Genomic DNA, 19,092 nt, shown 5'->3' on the forward strand with positions numbered 1-19,092 from the left:
TGCTTGTTTGTTTGAAAAGTGTGAATTGGGAGTGCTTTGTTCCAGGTAGGCCTGACTGGTATATAAGGGCAGTCAGCAGTGAACCAGCTGAGGGGCGAACAGCAGAGGCTAACAGAGGGAGTTTGCCTGGGAGTTCGCCTGGAGAGAGCTCACTGAGGCTTTCATCTGCTGGTTTCTCTGAGTAGTTCCTGCAACAGCTGAGGAAGGTGATATGGAAGGTGAGCGATCAGCTGTTGTAACCTGCACAGGTTGTGCCATGTTTGTCTTTCTTCCACAGGACAGAAGCGACTTTGTCTGTACAAAGTGCAAGCTGGTCTCCATATTGGAAGAAAAGGTTCGAGGTCTGGAGAAACGAGTATCGACTCTGCATTGCATAAGGGAAAATGAAGATTTCCTGGACAGACGTCAGGAGATGCTTCTACGGCCAAAATGTTCTGAAGATTCAGAGCAGGCGCAGCAGGGACAGATGGATGATGAAGAAGTTTGGCAGCATGTGACCTCCAGAAGGAGAAAGAGGAGCGTCCATGTACCAGCAATGGAAATACAGGTGAGCAATCGTTTCCATGTTCTCTCTACAGGTACTAATGCGGAGAGTGGAGTAGATGACCCATCTGAGGGAAGGGAGCAGAAGGAGACTCCACCGATTGGAAGGCAAAAGATGCACTGTCCTACAGATGGGGGTTCCATGACCACCACTCCCAAGAGGAGGAGGAGGGTGGTGGTGGTCGGGGACTCCCTCCTCAGGGGGACTGAGTCATCTATCTGCCGCCCCGACTGGGAAAACCGAGAGGTCTGCTGCTTGCCAGGAGCTAGGCTACACGATGTGACGGAGAGACTGCCGAGACTCATCAAGCCCTCGGATCGCTACCCCTTCCTGCTTCTCCACGTGGGCACCAATGATACTGCCAAGAATGACCTTGAGCGGATCACTGCAGACTACGTGGCTCTGGGAAGAAGGATAAAGGAGTTTGAGGCGCAAGTGGTGTTCTCGTCCATCCTCCCTGTGCAAGGAAAAGGCTTGGGTAGAGACCGTCGAATCGTGGAAGTCAACGAATGGCTACGCAGGTGGTGTCGGAGAGAAGGCTTTGGATTCTTCGACCATGGGATGGTGTTCCAAGAAGGAGGAGTGCTGGGCAGGGACGGGCTCCACCTAACGAAGAGAGGGAAGAGCATCTTCGCCAGCAGGCTGGCTAACCTAGTGAGGAGGGCTTTAAACTAGGTTCACCGGGGGAAGGAGACCAAAGCCCTGAAGTAAGTGGGGAAATGGGATCCTGGGAGGAAGCACAAGCAGGAGAGCGCAAGAGGGGAGGACTCCTGTCTCATACTGAGAAAGAGGGACGATTAATGACTTATCTTAAGTGCCTATACACAAATGCAAGAAGCCTGGGAAACAAGCAGGGAGAACTGGAAGTCCTGGCACAGTCAGGGAACTATGATGCGATTGGAATAACAGAGACTTGGTGGGATAACTCACATGACTGGAGTACTATCATGGATGGATATAAACTGTTCAGAAAGGACAGGCAGGGCAGAAAAGGTGGGGGAGTTGCGTTGTATGTAAGAGAGGAGTATGACTGCTCAGAAAGTATGAAACTGCAGAAAAACCTGAGTGTCTCTGGATAAAGTCGAGAAGTGTGAGCAACAAGGGTGATGTCGTGGTCGGAATCTGCTATAGACCACCAGACCAGGGGGATGAGGTGGACGAGGCTTTCTTCTGGCAACTAGCAGAAGTTGCTAGATTGCAGGCCCTGGTTCTCATGGGAGACTTTAATCACCCTGATATCTGCTGGGAGAGCAATACAGCGGTGTACAGACAATCCAGGAAGTTTTTGGAAAGTGTAGGGGACAATTTCCTGGTGCAAGTGCTGGAGGAACCAACTAGGGGCAGAGCTTTTCTTGACCTGCTGCTCACAAACAGGGAAGAATTAGTAGGGGAAGCAAAAGTGGATGGGAACCTGGGGGCAGTGACCATGAGATGGTCGAGTTCAGGATCCTGACACAAGGAAGAAAGGAGACCAGCAGAATACGGACCCTGGACTTCAGAAAAGCAGACTTTGACTCCCTCAGGGAACAGATGGGCAGGATCCCCTGGGAGAATAACATGAAGGGCAAAGGGGTCCAGGAGAGCTGGCTGTATTTTAAAGAATCCTTATTGCGGTTGCAGGAACAAACCATCCCGATGTGTAGAAAGAATAGTAAATATGGCAGGCGACCAGCTTGGCTAAACAGTGAAATCCTTGCTGATCTTAAACGCAAAAAAGAAGCTTACAAGAAGTGGAAGATTGGACAAATGACCAGGGAGGAGTATATAAATATTGCTCAGGCATGCAGGAGTGAAATCAGGAAGGCCAAATCACACTTGGAGTTGCAGCTAGCAAGAGATGTTAAGAGTAACAAGAAGGGTTTCTTCAGGTATGTTAGCAACAAGAAGAAAGTCAAGGAAAGTGTGGGCCCCTTACTGAATGAGGGAAGCAACCTAGTGACCGAGGATGTGGAAAAAGCTAATGTACTCAATGATTTTTTTGCCTCTGTCTTCACAAACAAGGTCAGCTCCCAGACTGCTGCACTGGGCAGCACAATATGGGGAGAAGGTGAACAGCCCTCTAGGGAGAAAGAAGTGGTTCGGGACTATTTAGAAAAACTGGACGTGCACAAGTCCATGGGGCCGGATGCGCTGCATCCGAGGGTGCTAAAGGAGTTGGCGGATGAGATTGCAGAGCCATTAGCCATTATTTTTGAAAACTCATGGCGATCGGGGGAGGTCCCGGATGACTGGAAAAAGGCTAATGTAGTGCCCATCTTTAAAAAAGGGAAGGAGGAGGATCCAGGGAACTACAGGCCAGTCAGCCTCACCTCAGTCCCTGGAAAAATCATGGAGCAGGTCCTCAAGGAATCAATTATGAAACATTTAGAGGAGAGGAAAGTGATCAGGAACAGTCAGCATGGATTCACCAAGGGGAAGTCGTGCCTAACTAACCTAATTGCCTTCTATGATGAGATAACTGGCTCTGTGGATGAGGGGAAAGCAGTGGATGTGTTATTCCTTGACTTTAGCAAAGCTTTTGATACGGGCTCCCACAGTATTCTTGCTACCAAGTTAAAGAAGTATGGGCTGGATGAATGGACTGTAAGGTGGATAGAAAGCTGGCTAGATCGTCGGGCTCAACGGGTAGTGATCAATGGCTCCATGTCTAGTTGGCAGCCGGTTTCAAGCGGAGTGCCCCAAGGGTCGGTCCTGGGGCCGGTTTTGTTTAATATCTTTATTAATGATCTGGAGGATGGTGTGGACTGCACTCTCAGCAAGTTTGCCGATGACACTAAACTAGGAGGCGTGGTAGATACACTAGAGGGTAGGGATCGGATACAGAGGGACCTAGACAAATTAGAGGATTGGGCCAAAAGAAACCTGATGAGGTTCAACAAGGACAAGTGCAGAGTCCTGCACCTAGGACGGAAGAATCCTATGCACTGCTACAGACTAGGGACCGAGTGGCTAGATAGCAGTTCTGCAGAAAAGGACCTAGGGGTCACAGTGGACAAGAAGCTGGATATGAGTCAACAGTGTGCTCTTGTTGCCAAAAAGTCTAACGGCATTTTGGGCTGTATAAGTAGGGGCATTGCCAGCAGATCGAGGGACATGATCGTTCCTCTTTATTCGACATTGGTGAGGCCTCATCTGGAGTACTGTGTCCAGTTTTGGGCCCCACACTACAAGAAGGATGTGGAAAAATTGGAAAGAGTCCAGCGGAGGGCAACAAAAATGATTAGGGGTCTGGAGCGCATGACTTATGAGGAGAGGCTGAGGGAACTGGGATTGTTTAGTCTCCAGAAGAGAAGAATGAGGGGGGATTTGATAGCAGCCTTCAACTACCTGAAGGAGGGTTCCAAAGAGGATGGAACTCGGCTGTTCTCAGTGGTGGCAGATGACAGAACAAGGAGCAATGGTCTCAAGTTGCAGTGGGGGAGGTCTAGGTTGGATATTAGGAAACACTATTTCACTAGGAGGGTGGTGAAGCACTGGAATGCGTTACCTAGGGAGGTGGTGGAGTCTGCTTCCTTGGAGGTTTTTAAGGCCCGGCTTGACAAAGCCCTGGCTGGGATGATTTAGTTGGGAATTGGTCCTGCTTTGAGCAGGGGGTTGGACTAGATGACCTCCTGAGGTCCCTTCCAACCCTGATATTCTATGATTCTATGATTCTATGACTCCACTGCGTCCCAGCCCAGGGCTTTAAAAGTGGCAGAGTGGTCTGCCACTGGGTCAGTGGGGATTACAGCCACAACATGCTGACCCGGTCTCCGGCAGTGTTAACCGAAACAGGAAACTAAAGTAAAAGTGGCCCAGATATTTCGGTCCTAAGTTCTCCCCCTACCCGTATCTATCACCGGGGGTTTGTATAAAAGACTTCACAAAACAAGGTACAACAAGGTTTTATTTAAGGGGAGAATATGGCAAGGACCCCAAAGGCAAAATAAACAGGGCAAAATAACCAACAAGACAAGCTGTAACAATAGGGAACAGTACAAGTAGACTCACAAGATCACATTACCATCTCTAGCAGCCTTCTGCCTCTTAGTCTGGCACAGCACAGCAGGTCACCGGATCCCCTGGATGGAAATGGAGGCCCGAAGCAGGGATGATCGAGCTTCTTCAGCTGAACTGATGAGTCCTACCCTCCCTCTACCCTTTACCTGCGTCGTCGTGGGTGTAGTATGCGAATCTCCTAGATGATGTAGTGAGTGTGTGCAAGTGAGAAATTCCCTAATCAGAATAACCCATGTGGGGTGAATGGCCTACCCTTGATTGTCTGCTCTGCACTCTGCCACTCAGACGGGCAGCCCCGATCTGATTAGAACACCGCCTTATATAGACTCCCAGTTACTGGGCAGATTATATGATTGACAGCTCTCTTGTTCTCGCCGAAACCAGAAAAAGGGCGCCAAACTAGGGTGGGGAAGGAGCAAGAAGGCTCACAAAGATGGACGCCTAGTTGTCCTTAAGAGGATCCAATATGGCCACCAGATTATTTTGCCTCTACAGCAGTAACACAGCCAGACTAGGGTTGGCTGCCCCTGGGCCACTTCCTCCCCTCCCCTTGGGGTGTACCTGGATCCAAAGGGGTCCTCCAGTTCGTTGGGATAGAAGGCCCATAGTAGTCCCAGCAACTCCTCCATGGCTTGGTCAGCAGGTGGCTCCAGCAGGTCTGGCCAGTCCTTAGTTCCCCGGGGTCTGCTGCAGTCTCCCAGCTCTGGAGCAGGCAGGAGGCATCTGGCTCCTTCGGCAGCTGCAGCCCAACTGAGTTCCAGGACTCGCCCTTTATACTTCCTGTTCTGCTCTCGGGTGGGAGGGGTGAGCATAGCCTGGCTCTGCCCACCAGGGTTCATAGAGTGGTTCCTCCCCTCTGGCTCAGTTGGAGGCCATTCCACCTCACTACAGTCTCCCATCTGATTAGTAGCTAATCCTAATATTGCTAAACTTTTGTGAACTGATAAATTCACAGCTGGAGAATACATGTTTGCCACAAAAGTTAATAACAAAGCTCATTTGTTGTGCTATTCTTTGTGTTTTATACATTGGTATATAGAGATTAAAAGAAAACACCATGGAGAAAAATAGAATAAATATTTGTTTATTTCCTTGAATATGGGATACTATCATAATTTTTCAAATTTTCATGCTCCCTCTCATACATGTAATTTTCCACTCCATTACTTCAGATTTATTCCTGTGTGACTGTCACAGAAATATAAAACTCATGTAAAAGAGCAGAGAGTGAGACCTTATGTATTTTATAGGAAGACTTGTTTCAGTCTTATGTGTAATGAGAGAAACAATAACTCATTAGAATCAAAGTCCTTGGTAAGAAGTAACAAAGAATTTATTTTTTATATTTTAATGTAGCATTTTAAAATTTCAAATATTATTTAGACTAGCCACTGGCAGAGGTCAGACTTGAACTCAAGAATTTTGAACACCGTGATTCTGCTTATTTTTCTAGGGACTCCTCTCTTGGTATTTTCAGATTGATCCTGTTAGCTGGAAATTCACTGACCTCTTTTGTTTTGAGAAACATTTTCCACAAAATTGCTTCAAGTTTGAAAAAAAAATCATAAATTTGAAAATTGGCAAATTCTTTTGAAAAAACATTTTGCAGTCAAATTTTCATGCGCCTTAAGTGAGTATGTATTGACTTGCCACTTGAACAATCTATATCCACAATTTACATACCGTTGTGCCTTTGATTAGTTAGTTGCTCACAATTTTTTAAAACATATAGAATTCTGTTTTTCATTACACCTACAGCTAAATACACTGGCCTGGCCAGTAACAAAAACTACATCTTACTGGAGAGACTCATTCTGTTTAAATCATATGCTTTTTCTAGTAATGAAGATAATGCCATGGGCCTGATTCAGGCCTGCAATACACTGTTAATTTGAATGAAGTTTCACTGGTATAAAAAACTGGAGTTACACTGTGTTAAATCAGGACCCAGATATTCATTTTCATGAACCCTGGAAAAAAAGCATGAGAGCATACATGCTCTGCACAGCATAATCCAGATCATGACAAATTGCTGAGTGGTCTGTGACTTTTAATTAGAGCTACAAAGACCAGTTCACCTGACTTTTAAACTTCAGTAAATAAATAACTTGTTTTCCTTTTGGCTTGCCAGGCCTGAAGTGTATATATGCAATCCTGGGTTTGAAGAGCTCTCCTTTTAATCCAAACTTAAAATAACATTTATAGAATTGGAATTTCTGTCATCTATATGCAGTGAAATAAATATAAAGGTATTACCTTAATGCATTGAGCCACTTAACCAACCAAGCAGCACTTTTCAGTTAGGTGGTTGTACTGTAGGCTGTAGATTATTTCTTTTAAAATAATCAATCTTTATGGAATGTACACAATTTGAGGATAAGGCATTTCTCTAACACTAATCTTCTTCGCTTGCTCATCTAAATATATGTGCTGCATCACACAGTACTGTTAAAAAACAGAGGCAACAATTCAACACTGAAAATTGTAGTTAGGCTTATCAGATAGTTTTACAATTTTCTTACAGTTGAGATGTTTCCCTATAGATAGCAAAGCATATGATTCTGACATGCCAATTTTGCATTTGAACAAATAACATTTTGCCATTAGTTTTGTTTGTTTGTTTGTTTGAACATTGCTCTTGCAATTTAACCATCTATACACAAAAAGAACAGGAGTACTGCCACAAGTACTCCTGTTCTTTTTGCGGATACAGACTAACACAGCTGCTACTTTGTAACCTGTCATCTGTACACAGTTTTTTGGTGCAATATAAAGCTTATTTGTAATGCTTGACTTATTATTTTGATATAAAAAGGCATTGCCAGAAGGGTATTGTATCTTCCACTTAGGTCCATGGTTCAAATAGGTACCAGGTCAGTAATGGGTGAAAGTAAATACCAACCATGAGTATATGAGTGACCTATGTATGGTGCATTTTTTGACAGTTACCTATTTTCTACAAACACAATACTAGTAATTGGTATCCTTGCTGTCCACTGCATCAGAGAAACTAAATATGAAGGATGGATTGTGTATGACTGCAGGCCAGCGCGCACGAGAAGCCTCTCCATATTGCATCTTGGGCACAGTGAACGGCACTCCTACTTCTCAAATCATAGGGATTTTTATTTCCTAGAACAGGGGATGTTGTGAAGGCCAGACATATAATTGGGTTCATAAAAGAATCAGATAAGGCCCTGGAGGATAGCTCCATCAATGCTATTAGCCAAGGTCATCAGGGATGAAACCGCATGCTCTGGGGATCTCTAAGCCTCTGACTTGCAGGTGCTGGGACTGAACAACAGGGAATAGATCACTTGATAATTGCCCTGTTCTGTTCATTCCCTTTGAATCATCTGGCATTGGCTTCCTGTGGGAAGACAGGATACTGAGCTAGATGGTCCATTGATCTGACCCAGTATGGCCATTCTTATGTTCTGATGTTCTTATGACTGCATCTGACCTTCAACCTTCTGCTTCATAACACACCCAGCACACATACCAATGGCTTAACAATTACAAGAAGCCTGATATATTGAATAGTGGAAGTGGTTACAAAACCATTAAAAGAGGCAAAGGGATCAGTTTTCTTCTGCTGTACCTTTATACTCCTCCTTCTAGCAGGTGGAACTGGACCTGAGATAATACATTTGTTATGGGAGCAGGGTTCCCCATTTCATGTAGAACCAGCAGAACTGTTCTATGCCTTTCCTCCTTGCACTCTGTTGTGTTCTCTAGGAAGGTGAGGGGCAGGAACACACTGCACATTCTCAGCTGCCCATGGGCCTCAAGCCCCTTTTTACCTCTCAGTCTGCTTTTCTTGAGCCCAGCACAGGCACAGAGGAATAAAGAATTGAGTCTATTGTTCACATTACAGCAGCATCAGGATGTGAGAAAGAAAAAATTACGCTTTAACAGTTGGGCTCAGTTGGGATCAACATCCAAAGTTTTGATGCTTAGCCAAAGTTTATCCATGGATTTGTGAATACACTCAAACTTTTAGATGTTTATCAGAACCCCAGAAAATTTGAGGACCTGATAATTGGTTTTTTTTCTGGTGCTGAGCAAAAAATCCAGCATGTGTCCTCTAGAACTGGGATTGAGGAGAAAATATTATGAGAATAATGTCATTTCTCAGTCCACACCCATCTTCATCCTGCCCCACACAGACACATATGACTCAGCTCTTCCAAGGCACTACCTCCTCTTTAAGAACCAGAGGATCCCTTCCTCTCCCTCCCTTTTCAAAATACGTGGTTTCAGGCATAGGGGCTATTACCCTTCCTTCGAATCTTCCTGTTTGTGTGGAAAGTCCATGTTTTATTGGATTTTCTGAGTTCTCCTGAAGTTCTTGCATAACCCTTGTCATGCACAAATTGCCTGCTTTCAAGTGGCTGATCCCTGGGAATTGTTGTTCCCTGTCCCCTTTCTGTGACAACAGCTCCACCGACTAGGACCAGGGCCGGCTCCAGGCACCAGCTTAACAAGCAGGTGCTTGGGGCAGCCAAGGGAGAGAGGCGGCACCTGCAACAATTCGGGGGCGGCAGGTCCCTCACTCCCTCTAGGAGTGAAGGACCTGCCCCTGAAATGCCGCCGCCGATCGCGGCTTTTTTTTTTTTTTCCAATTGCCGCTGCCGATCGCGATCGCGGCTTTTTTTTGTTGTTGTTGCTTGGGGCGGCAGAAATGCTGGAGCCGGCCCTGACTAGGACTCCACTTCCAAGGGCCTTTGAGATCATGAAGGGGCTCCAAAGCAATTGGAAACTTATTTCAGGGGTAGTGCCAAGAGCAAAGTGGTCTCAGGGGATGGCTGCGAGACCCTGCCTCAGAAACATAGGACATGAAAGTCCTAGGAACTGCCATAACAGAGAGGTGACAGTGATCTACAAACCACATCTCCCCCACTCCTCTAAGTCATCTTGCAGAGATCGACTCATGGTAATGCTGAGCTGCTTCCATGCCTCTTTCTTTGGTGGTATGGGGGTGTGTAGTGAACACAGGGGAGCCTGAGTGTAAGAAGGAGCCCTGGGGAATCTTGGGGACACTCTGGGGAGCACTGAGGAAGCTGGGCTGATATGGGATCACAGTTGAAATTATGGATGCTGGGAGTGCTTAGGAAAATGCAGGTTTAAAGGAAATTTTGGGAGCCTGCAGGGGGCAGAAAAAGGGATTTGCAGATACCAGTGCAGAGATAGATTAAGATGGGGAGATTAGGTTGTGGGAGTGAAGAGAAAGGAAAGAGAGGCCTGGGGAGTGGGCAGCTGGATGGAGAGAGAGAAGGGCCCTGTTCTTTTGAGGATGATATGGGTAAGGGGCAGAAGGTGAGCACCTGAGGGAAGAGGTATGCTAGAGATGAGGATAAAAAAATAATATACAGGAAAGGAAATACAAATAATGAACATGGAAAGTAAAAAAGATGGGAGAAAGAAGGAAAGAAATACAATTAGAGAAAACAAAATGAATCACTAATGGGGAAAAATTTGTAATAGAAAAGAATTGAGATGGTTGAAGAAATAATAGCCATATGAAAGAATTCAGAAAAAATATTGTGGGGAGCAAAGACTTAAAGGGCTTGTTTTCAAGTACTTTAGATGTGCACTTGCACTAATAAAATGCATGCCTAATTCATGCTTGCAATTACCACGAGTGCCAACAGAAATCAGCTGACCCTATAGAAATCTATATGATGATTTGTCTGCACAACTATGATACATTTTCCAATTTGTGGGTAGAAAAGTTTTAGTTGGGGTGGGGACAGGTAGTGGAAGGTAGTGGGGTGGGGACAGGTAGTGGAATTTTGTGTGGACAAAAGTATCCTGATGAAGGAGGGATAATGCTGAAGGGAATAGGCTGATGAATGCAGGAAGGTGGAGTGCCACGGGAAAGGGGCCAATGTGGGTTAAACAGGGTGGCCCTCTGGGGAAGGAGGGCCCAGAAAAAGTTTGCAGGGAAGGAGCATGAAGGAAGTTTGGTGGTGGGAATATGAAAATGTCCTGTGGGGTCGGTGGGTTGAAAATCAGGAGAGCATATGCTATAGGAGGATTTGGCTGTATTGTCTGCACATTACAAGACATCTGGTTCCACTCCATCATGACCAAGAAAGACAATCCAAACTAGGAGTGATAAGGGGAGGGGTTATTTGGAGATCTGTTGAATGGTCTACTATGGGGAAAGAGATCTGATTTGCTGAGGCCTCACAAGAGCTAGAACTTCATAGTTTGGATAGATTAGGTAAACATCTGAATTTCTGGATGTTTTTTTTTTTTGCGGTTCCACAGAAGAAAAACCTCTTGCTACAAAGATAGATCTATGTTATTAGGTTCACTTTGATTATGTTGGGAACACTTCTTTGCAGGCCCTCACAAAAACTGACACCAGATCACATACTAAATAGGCTAGTTGCATTTTTGAACTTAATGCTTATTCACATGTGAATATATGCATGCTGATAACTGACTAACTATGCCCTCCTACTATATAGCAAAGGTAGAATTGGTTTCCTGTATACTTTTCTTTGCATTCTGGTTTTCCTGAATTGCTGTATACCCCATGACCCTTTAAGCAATATTGAGGAGTGGGATTTGATGTGCTCCTGTGTGTACTTTGACAAGGTGGAAAGCTGTTTGTTTTATTGCATTCCCCTCAGTGCTTGAAACAGGGCAAGAATGACTTAAAGGAGATCATGTTAGCTTTAGTCTGTCACAAGTCGGGAATACTTGGAAATGGTGAAATACTATAAATTCCCATACACAGACAAATTCTGCTCTCATTTATACAACACTAAATACAGAGCAATTCTACTCTCTTTATTTTGATGAGGCTTTCTCTTTTTCCCCTCATGAGACAATATTGCTCATAGTTAAAAAAACTACTTTGATATTCACTCTAAGTTTTCTCTGTCTTGATTTCATCCCATTACTTCTAATTATATCCCTGTATATCAATCTAAAATATTTGTGCTCTCTCACTCTTTATATATTTATAGAATGTTATCATGACCTGCTTTTTGTTGTCTTTTTGTAAAATGTATGTATATCATTCAATGAGACAAAAAAGAAAGAAAAAGGGAAACAAAAACTGTATGAAAATAATGTTGTTATTAAGGTTACAAAGTCAAGCAACCAAAAGCTAGGAAATGCCAGCATTAAGGTTGTTGGCATAATAAAATGGTGAAACAGGCCCTTAGAGTGAATGCGCTGGAAGTTTGGCTCTCTGTTTACCACACTCCTCTCCCAGAGCCAAAGAGAGAATCCAGAATTCCTGATCACCCATATTCCACTGCTGACTAGTAAAAAGATGTGCAACCTACCAGAAAAGCATGTATCAATTCTCCTCCAGTGGCTGGTCTAAAAAAAAGCCAGCAATTATTTTTGTAGTTTAAGTAATAAGGATCTAAACTAGGGATCTGAAGGTCAAGAGCTCAAACCCTGATGAGGATCTCTGGGAGGGGATGGTATAGTTGCATGTAACTTACAGTGAGAAGACCACTCTAAAACAGATTTTGTACTGAAAAAGTATAATAATCTGTAAATTATTATGGGAATTATCAATACATATTTCAGATTTCAAGCTTTTGTCACACATTATGCATGTATACCTCACTGTTCAGTGTGTATTTTATGCATCGCCCTTCTGTGCCCAGTTGACAGAGGATGTAAGTCTGTGACAGCTCCGAGCTTGTGAGCATAGCTTTTTAGTGCAGCTATAATGGCTTGTGTTGTTTAGTTCTGGAGTTCATCTGGTCACAGTCCCTGCTGTTAGCCAAGGTGGCCTCTGCCACACTTGGATGTGTCCTACACTGGCATGTTTGAAGGTTGAGAGGCATGTGTCTTACTGAAAGGCATGGGGGACACATGAGAAGGAGCAGCAAAATAAGTAGACCTACTGGGAAGCCCATGAGATGCTATAGAGTATTTGGGGATGTTGAGTCCTTCATAGAATCCTCCCCTCTAGCTGACAGGTTATTCCATCACCACTAAATATGAATGGTTGCTTCTGGTGTACTTTTATAAATGGGGCTAACATGTTATAGACAAAGAAGTTACTGAGGCACATCACAGGCTCTCAGGGTCCACATAGTCAGGAGCAGCTTCAGCAGCAAAGTTTATCCCTTCAGTTCCCAGGCAGGTGTGGCTGCCTTTCCTTCTGAGTCTTGGGAGCTGTGCACTGAGGTACACTAAAGCTGTATACAAAACTAGGAAACAAAAATCAACAGCCATTGGCAGTTAAGGTTACGCACCCCACCCACCCAAAATTTTAAAAGAATACATATAAGAAGTTCAGTGCTAAGACTCTTGTTTCCTTTCTACTTTCATATTGGCTGTTGATTAGAAACTCCTATGCTTCATAAGGCAGTGGCCATTGTTGGAAGACAGGATACTGGGCTAGATGGACCTTTGGTCTGACCCAGTAGGGCCATTCTTATGTTCATATGTATGTTATACACTGTGCCACTTAGTGGCTGAATATTATACTAGTTTTACCATTTCATCACACCCACCGCACTCTGTTATCCAATTATATTTCACTAAGATTGTGTATACTTTTTTCCATAGAGAGCTACATTGTGCTGCTATGCTGGAAGAAGGACAGGAAACACTGGATGTGGTTTGATTAGGCCACAAATTTATTATTAAATGTTTGGAAGTGCTCAGCAGATAAAAGTGTACAGTGCAGGTAATTCAATAATCATTTCAATATAAACCTGTGGGGCTTTTATCAGCTCTGGTCCCCAATGAACCTGCTGCTGGGACCTCACCATTCTGCCTCCCTTGTATGAGGATTAAGGGGGCCGGATAAAGGAAGAGAGGTCAGCTTCCTGTCTTACCAGTTAGGAGCCCCAACCTACCCATCTCCCCATTTTCACTCCCTTCAAGAATACCTCCTTTTAAATTCTCTACCAATCCATTTTATCTGATCACTATATCCTTTTCCTACTGAGTACCTGCACTGGACATACACCCTATGTTTACATAATGAGTTGCAACATCATGGCCTAACTCCCATTTCATTTTTTGCCCCAACTAAGCCCTCCCCTGAACCCACCATGGGGAAGGTGAAAAAAAAACAACAACTTCTTCTTGGCCAATGTGGCAATAAGGGAAACAGTCCTTCCCAGCCCCCAGAGAAAGGAATGTCTAGCACAATGCCCACAGCAGATCCTGACAAAACCTGGTATTTCACTATTTCCATGGGTGGGAGGATGGGTGCTGTTTCACCTGATTCTGGTAAAAGAGGGCTTTTCCTGCACCAGCATGGACCTATATAGTCTCCCCTCTCTTCTGGTCACCTGAGGGGCGGGGGCGCGCATGGGTCTGCGACCCTCTGCTATCTGGTGTGTGGCTGCAGCAGAAAGTCATTCCCTGGCTCTTAAAGGGGCACACATCTTTTCCAACAAGCAAAACAATATAAGGTCATTTTCAAAAGGATGTCAACCTGGCCTCCATTTGTGCACAGACAGTTCTGCACACATAGTTTTTGAGTTTTGCATATGTAAGTTCTATCACTTGCACATGTACTATGACTTTAATTAAACATACATTTATTGCGTTTTTACACTCACATCAATGTGCATAAGAAGTGACAAAAGATAATACAAGTACAGAACAAAAATACTGAAGAACAAAAGAGAAAAACTTGGTGTTACCCCAAAAAATTAAGTTCCAGTTTAACTAGCTGACAGAAATAATAATAAAAAAGTATGTAGTGATTTCTCTTGATCATCCTTAGCAGCATAAGAGATAAAAAGGGAGAAATTTAAATCAGCTCAAAATTATAAAATAGGAGTAACTAATCCATTTATTATATAAATATACAATATCACACCACCAAAGATTGTTTCAAGTGCTTTGTCCCACAAGCTTCATAGAGACTAAAAAATGAAAATAAGAGGGGGAGCTTGGAGTGAGTTCCTAAAGAGCACATTTAAGTTTTCGATGAGCTTTATATTAAATATATTAGACTGAGAAATATGAAAAACTATGTGAACCCAGGACAGAAATAAAACACTATCTTTAAGTGCATAATTTCTTAAACTGCTTTGGGGTTTTTTGTTTGTTTTACTCTGAGTTTTCTGCTTACAGCTCAAGGCTTCATATTTCATTCACTACAGGTGTCATAACTATAAAGGGAAGGGTGACAACTCTCCTGTGTACAGTGGTATGGAATCCCTCCTAGCCAGAGACTCCAAATCCTTTTACCTGTAAAGGGTTAAGAAGCTCGGGTAACCTGACTGACACCTGACCCTAAGGACCAATAAGGGGACAAGATACTTTCAAATCTTGGGGGGGGAAAGGCTTTTGTTTTGTGTCCTTTGTTTAAGGGGTTGTTTGCTCTTGGGACTGAGAGGGACCAGACATCAATCCAGGTTCTCCCCATCTTTCTAAACAAGTCTCTCCTATTTCAAACTTGTAAGTAAAAAGCCAGGCAAGGCGTCTTAGATTTACTTTGTTTCTCAATTTGTAATGTACCTTTTACCAGAGGGTTTATCTTTGTTTGCTGTACTTTGAACCTAAGACAGAGGGGGGTCCTCTGAGCTCTTTAAGTTTGATTACCCTGTAAAGTTATTTTCCATACTGATTTTACAGAGATGATTTTTACCTTTTTCTTTAATTAAAAGCCTTCTTTTTTAAGAACCAGATTGATTTCTCCTTGTTTTAAGATCCAAGGGGGTTTGGATCTGTATTCACCAGGAGTTGGTGAAAGGAGGGTGGGAGGAAGGAGGGGGGATGGTTAATTTCTCCTTGTTTTAAGATCCAAGGGGGTTTGGATCTGTGTTCACCAGGGAATTGGTGAAAGGTTTCTCAAGGCTTCCCAGGGAGGGAATTCTTGAGATGGTGGCAGCGGACCAGAGCTAAGCTGGTAGATAAGCTTAGAAGTTTTCATGCAGGCCCCTACATTTGTACCCTAAAGTTCAAAGTGGGGATACAGCCTTGACAACAGTCTACATTTATAACAAAGGGAACCAAATCAGTCACATTAACACATTAAGTAAATATTATTTCCCCCTTTGTCTCTGTAAATTTATCTACAATGTTGGGTACATAATGAGTCACATGAGAAATAGCAAGCTTTTTTACTCTCTCTCTATGAGAGCTCAAATAAGCTTTGTATTCTCTAGAGAAACATAATTTATGATCCCCAGAGACATCTATGTGAGTGAGCTGCAATATGCACTGTAACTGTCCTTCCCCCTTGTTAGAGAGACAAGGTGGGTGAGGTAATATCTTTTATTGGACCAACTTCTGTTAGTGAGAGAGACAACCTTTTCCCCACCTTGTCCCTCTAATATTCCCACTACGACTACCAAAACACTGCACACTTCCCCCTTGTTGACTCTTCCAGGGAAGATTTTGATATAATCAGAGGAGCACAGTAACTCTGTTTGTCTTGCACAAACATGTGAAGACTGAAGTAGAGTCTACATAACCACAACAAGGCTGAGAAGTGAAACCTAACCTTCCATGGTATTGGTTGCCCACAGACCAGAATGTGGTTGCTGGGAAGGGAAAAGGAAAGCTCCCAAGGAAACTTCAAGAAAGTCAAGTGAGAGGATAAACTTTATTCCCTCAGAGCATAAAGGAAAATAGGTCCATCTCATGGTATGTTCCACATTTGTATGTTCTACAGAGTAGCTGAGATATTTGGAAAAAGTCAGTGGGGAAATAATATCAGCATTCAGTTGATCAACTCATCTGTATGGACTGAGTGAAACTCTTAATCTTCTCTTCAGAATTAAAACTATATTGAAATGAATGAGCTAGTTCACGCTAGGCTAGGCAAAGCATTCATTTGTACATGGTTCACATTTTGAAGGTTGTTGTTATTTTTTTCTCCAAAAGGGCTAGAATTTTTTAAGCTCAGATTCTGCCAATTCTGGTGAAACTCATTGGAGGAGTGGGGCAGCCTCACCCTTCACTCATTCACTTTGTACATGTTGGTTGTGGGGGGGCCTGTAGCTGCTGTAGGGGTACTGCGTGTGTGGTTTGCAATGTGTGTCAGGGACCTGCACATGTTTTGGCTGTGATGCATGGTGGGGGAAGACTTCTATGTTGAATTATGTTGGAGGGTGATGGTGACGGTGACGGGGTGTGGGTGTGGGTCTGTGTGTGTGTGTGTGTGTGTGTGTGTGTGCCTGCATGTTTTGGAGGGAGCAATGGAAGACTTGTGTGCTGAGAGACTTATGGGGATCAGGTCAGACAGGTTGTTTGCAGTTTGTTATACATTTAAATTGAATAAGAAAACACACAAATTAACAATGGTATAATTAACTTGGCCATTGCTAAGATTGTTCCTGAAAGTGGATGGGAAAAAATACATGTAGCTTCCAGAGCACTGTTAGGAGAATAATAATGTCATCACACTGACCCACATATACAGTAAATATCAAGATCTTTGAATAAATCCTGTCAACTCCAGAGCAACTAACATACAGAAATTATGAAACTTGTGAAAGACAAATACTGTTTAGGGGGGAAATATGCTTGTGATTTTCTCATGTATTTCTAGTAAAAATGGTCAGACATTATAATTGTAAGCATAGTGTGTAGAAGAGAGAGCACTTTTGGCTTCTGTTAGCTGGTTGCATATTTCTGCACTCTAACAGTGGTTTGACCTTAGTTTAAGTGGTAGAGGTTTTTGTTTTATGTAGCTAAAGGGATTAGGGTTCTATTCTGATCTATCCTAGCCTATGTTATCCTATATAGGTTTTGGTACTGCCCACTGAGCTCCTTCCAGCAGTTCTTTAAGTGAGGTGGCTAGCCTCTGACTTGTGTGGTGTGTTCTCTTTCTCATCCTCTCCCCAGGGGAAAAATTGTTTGTGCCGTATAATGGCTTTTTTGGGGTTTTTTAAGTGCTCTAATCCTCATTTTTTAAGGATTGTGTTATTTATGTATTTATGGTAGTAACAGGTCCACAGCTCAATGGCACCTTACTGTTTTTTTTTTAAAGTGGTCACACTTTTTTTTTTAATTGAAAATTACCCTGCATTTTGAACTACTCAGCAGAAACTCTCTAGGCAACCATGTAACCAGGATTCCATGGTAAGCCCTATTTAACTTTGCACAAGTGTTTTTTGTATTACTTCTCAGGCACATGAGAATTTACTTCAAAAATTAGAAAGCATATGATCAAACCATTTTTAAGTTGTTGATATTTAAATATCAAATTTTACTTGACATATCCAACTTTTGGGGGGTCCCCACTTAATCACACTATCACTTAGAAAGACAGATTCGACTCATGGTTGCACATGGGAAAATAACATCATACAGTTCAAATATGCCCAGATAGCTAACATGGGTGTATATTTATTTCACTGAGATCAGAGTTAAGGTTTTGTGTTACACACCGCAGTGACAAGGGATATGGCATGTGGATTGTACTACTGTATATGTCGGAGGAGCATGCGTCTTATTTATAGAGGAATAGAGTCTATAAACGAAAATATTATATTTGGGGGATGTTTGAAAAATGCAGCCTATACAGTTAGTCGACAGTTCCATGCTTTTAAGTGTGTGGCGGTTTCCCTTAATCGAGCTTAAATATCTGTTAAACAAAGTCATTGTTTTTTTCTGTTTTTGAGGATATATAGTCATAAAATGTCAGTGCTAATTTTTAACACCACTTTTATAGTATGTATTTCTAGTTTTGTAATCAGTTTCTTCTGTCTGCATTTTGTCTTTGATTCCATGTACCTTCCACTTCTCTCTTTCTAGGGGTACGTCTATACTTACCTCTGGGTCCGGCGATAAGCAATTGATCTTCTGGGATCGATTTATCGCGTCTTGTCTAGACGTGATAAATCGATCCCGGATCGATCCCGGAAGTGCTCGCCGTCAACGCCGGTACTCCTGCTCCGCGAGAGGAGTACGCGGAGTCGACGGGGGAGCCTGCCTGCCGCGTCTGGACCTGCGGTAAGTTCGAACTAAGGTACTTCGACTTCAGCTACGTTATTAACGTAGCTGAAGTTGCGTATCTTAGTTCGAAGTGGGGGGTTAGTGTGGACCAGGCCTAGGATGGCATCTGTAGCAAGATACACTGGCACGATAATAGTAAATTACCTCCTTTTTTCCACCTTTTCTGTGAAAGAGTTCTAATTCCCTCCCCAACACCCTTCCAGGCAGGAATGCTCCTTGTAGGGTCTGATAGAAGGCAAAGCTATGACAGATCCACTACTGCCACAATACGAGGAAGCTGAATTCTCTCATGTATATAATCAACTTGGGAGAAGGCCTGGAAGGGAAAACCACAGGAAAGCAAGCTTGCCTTTGGAGATGGGTACACTTTAAGCTGAATAAGAGTAGGAAGATTTAAAAAAAAAAAAAAGGAAATTCAAAATCAGTACTGAAACTCCATCCTTAACTCACCTGCTGTGCCTAGGTATTGCTGCAGGTATGCTATGTCAGACCACCCAGGGAGTCCTGTACAACTGAAAGAGTAAAGGATGGCATACAAGCTTTAATTCTGAACTTCTATATGGCAAAGCAAATACTTAATATTTTATTTATTTATTCATGAATATACCTTGAAAACGGCCATACTAACTCTTTCT

Source organism: Terrapene carolina, unplaced genomic scaffold (genome assembly GCF_002925995.2).
Source record: "Terrapene carolina triunguis isolate 2854851 unplaced genomic scaffold, T_m_triunguis-2.0 Scaffold613, whole genome shotgun sequence".
Classification (NCBI taxonomy): Eukaryota; Metazoa; Chordata; order Testudines; family Emydidae; genus Terrapene; species Terrapene triunguis.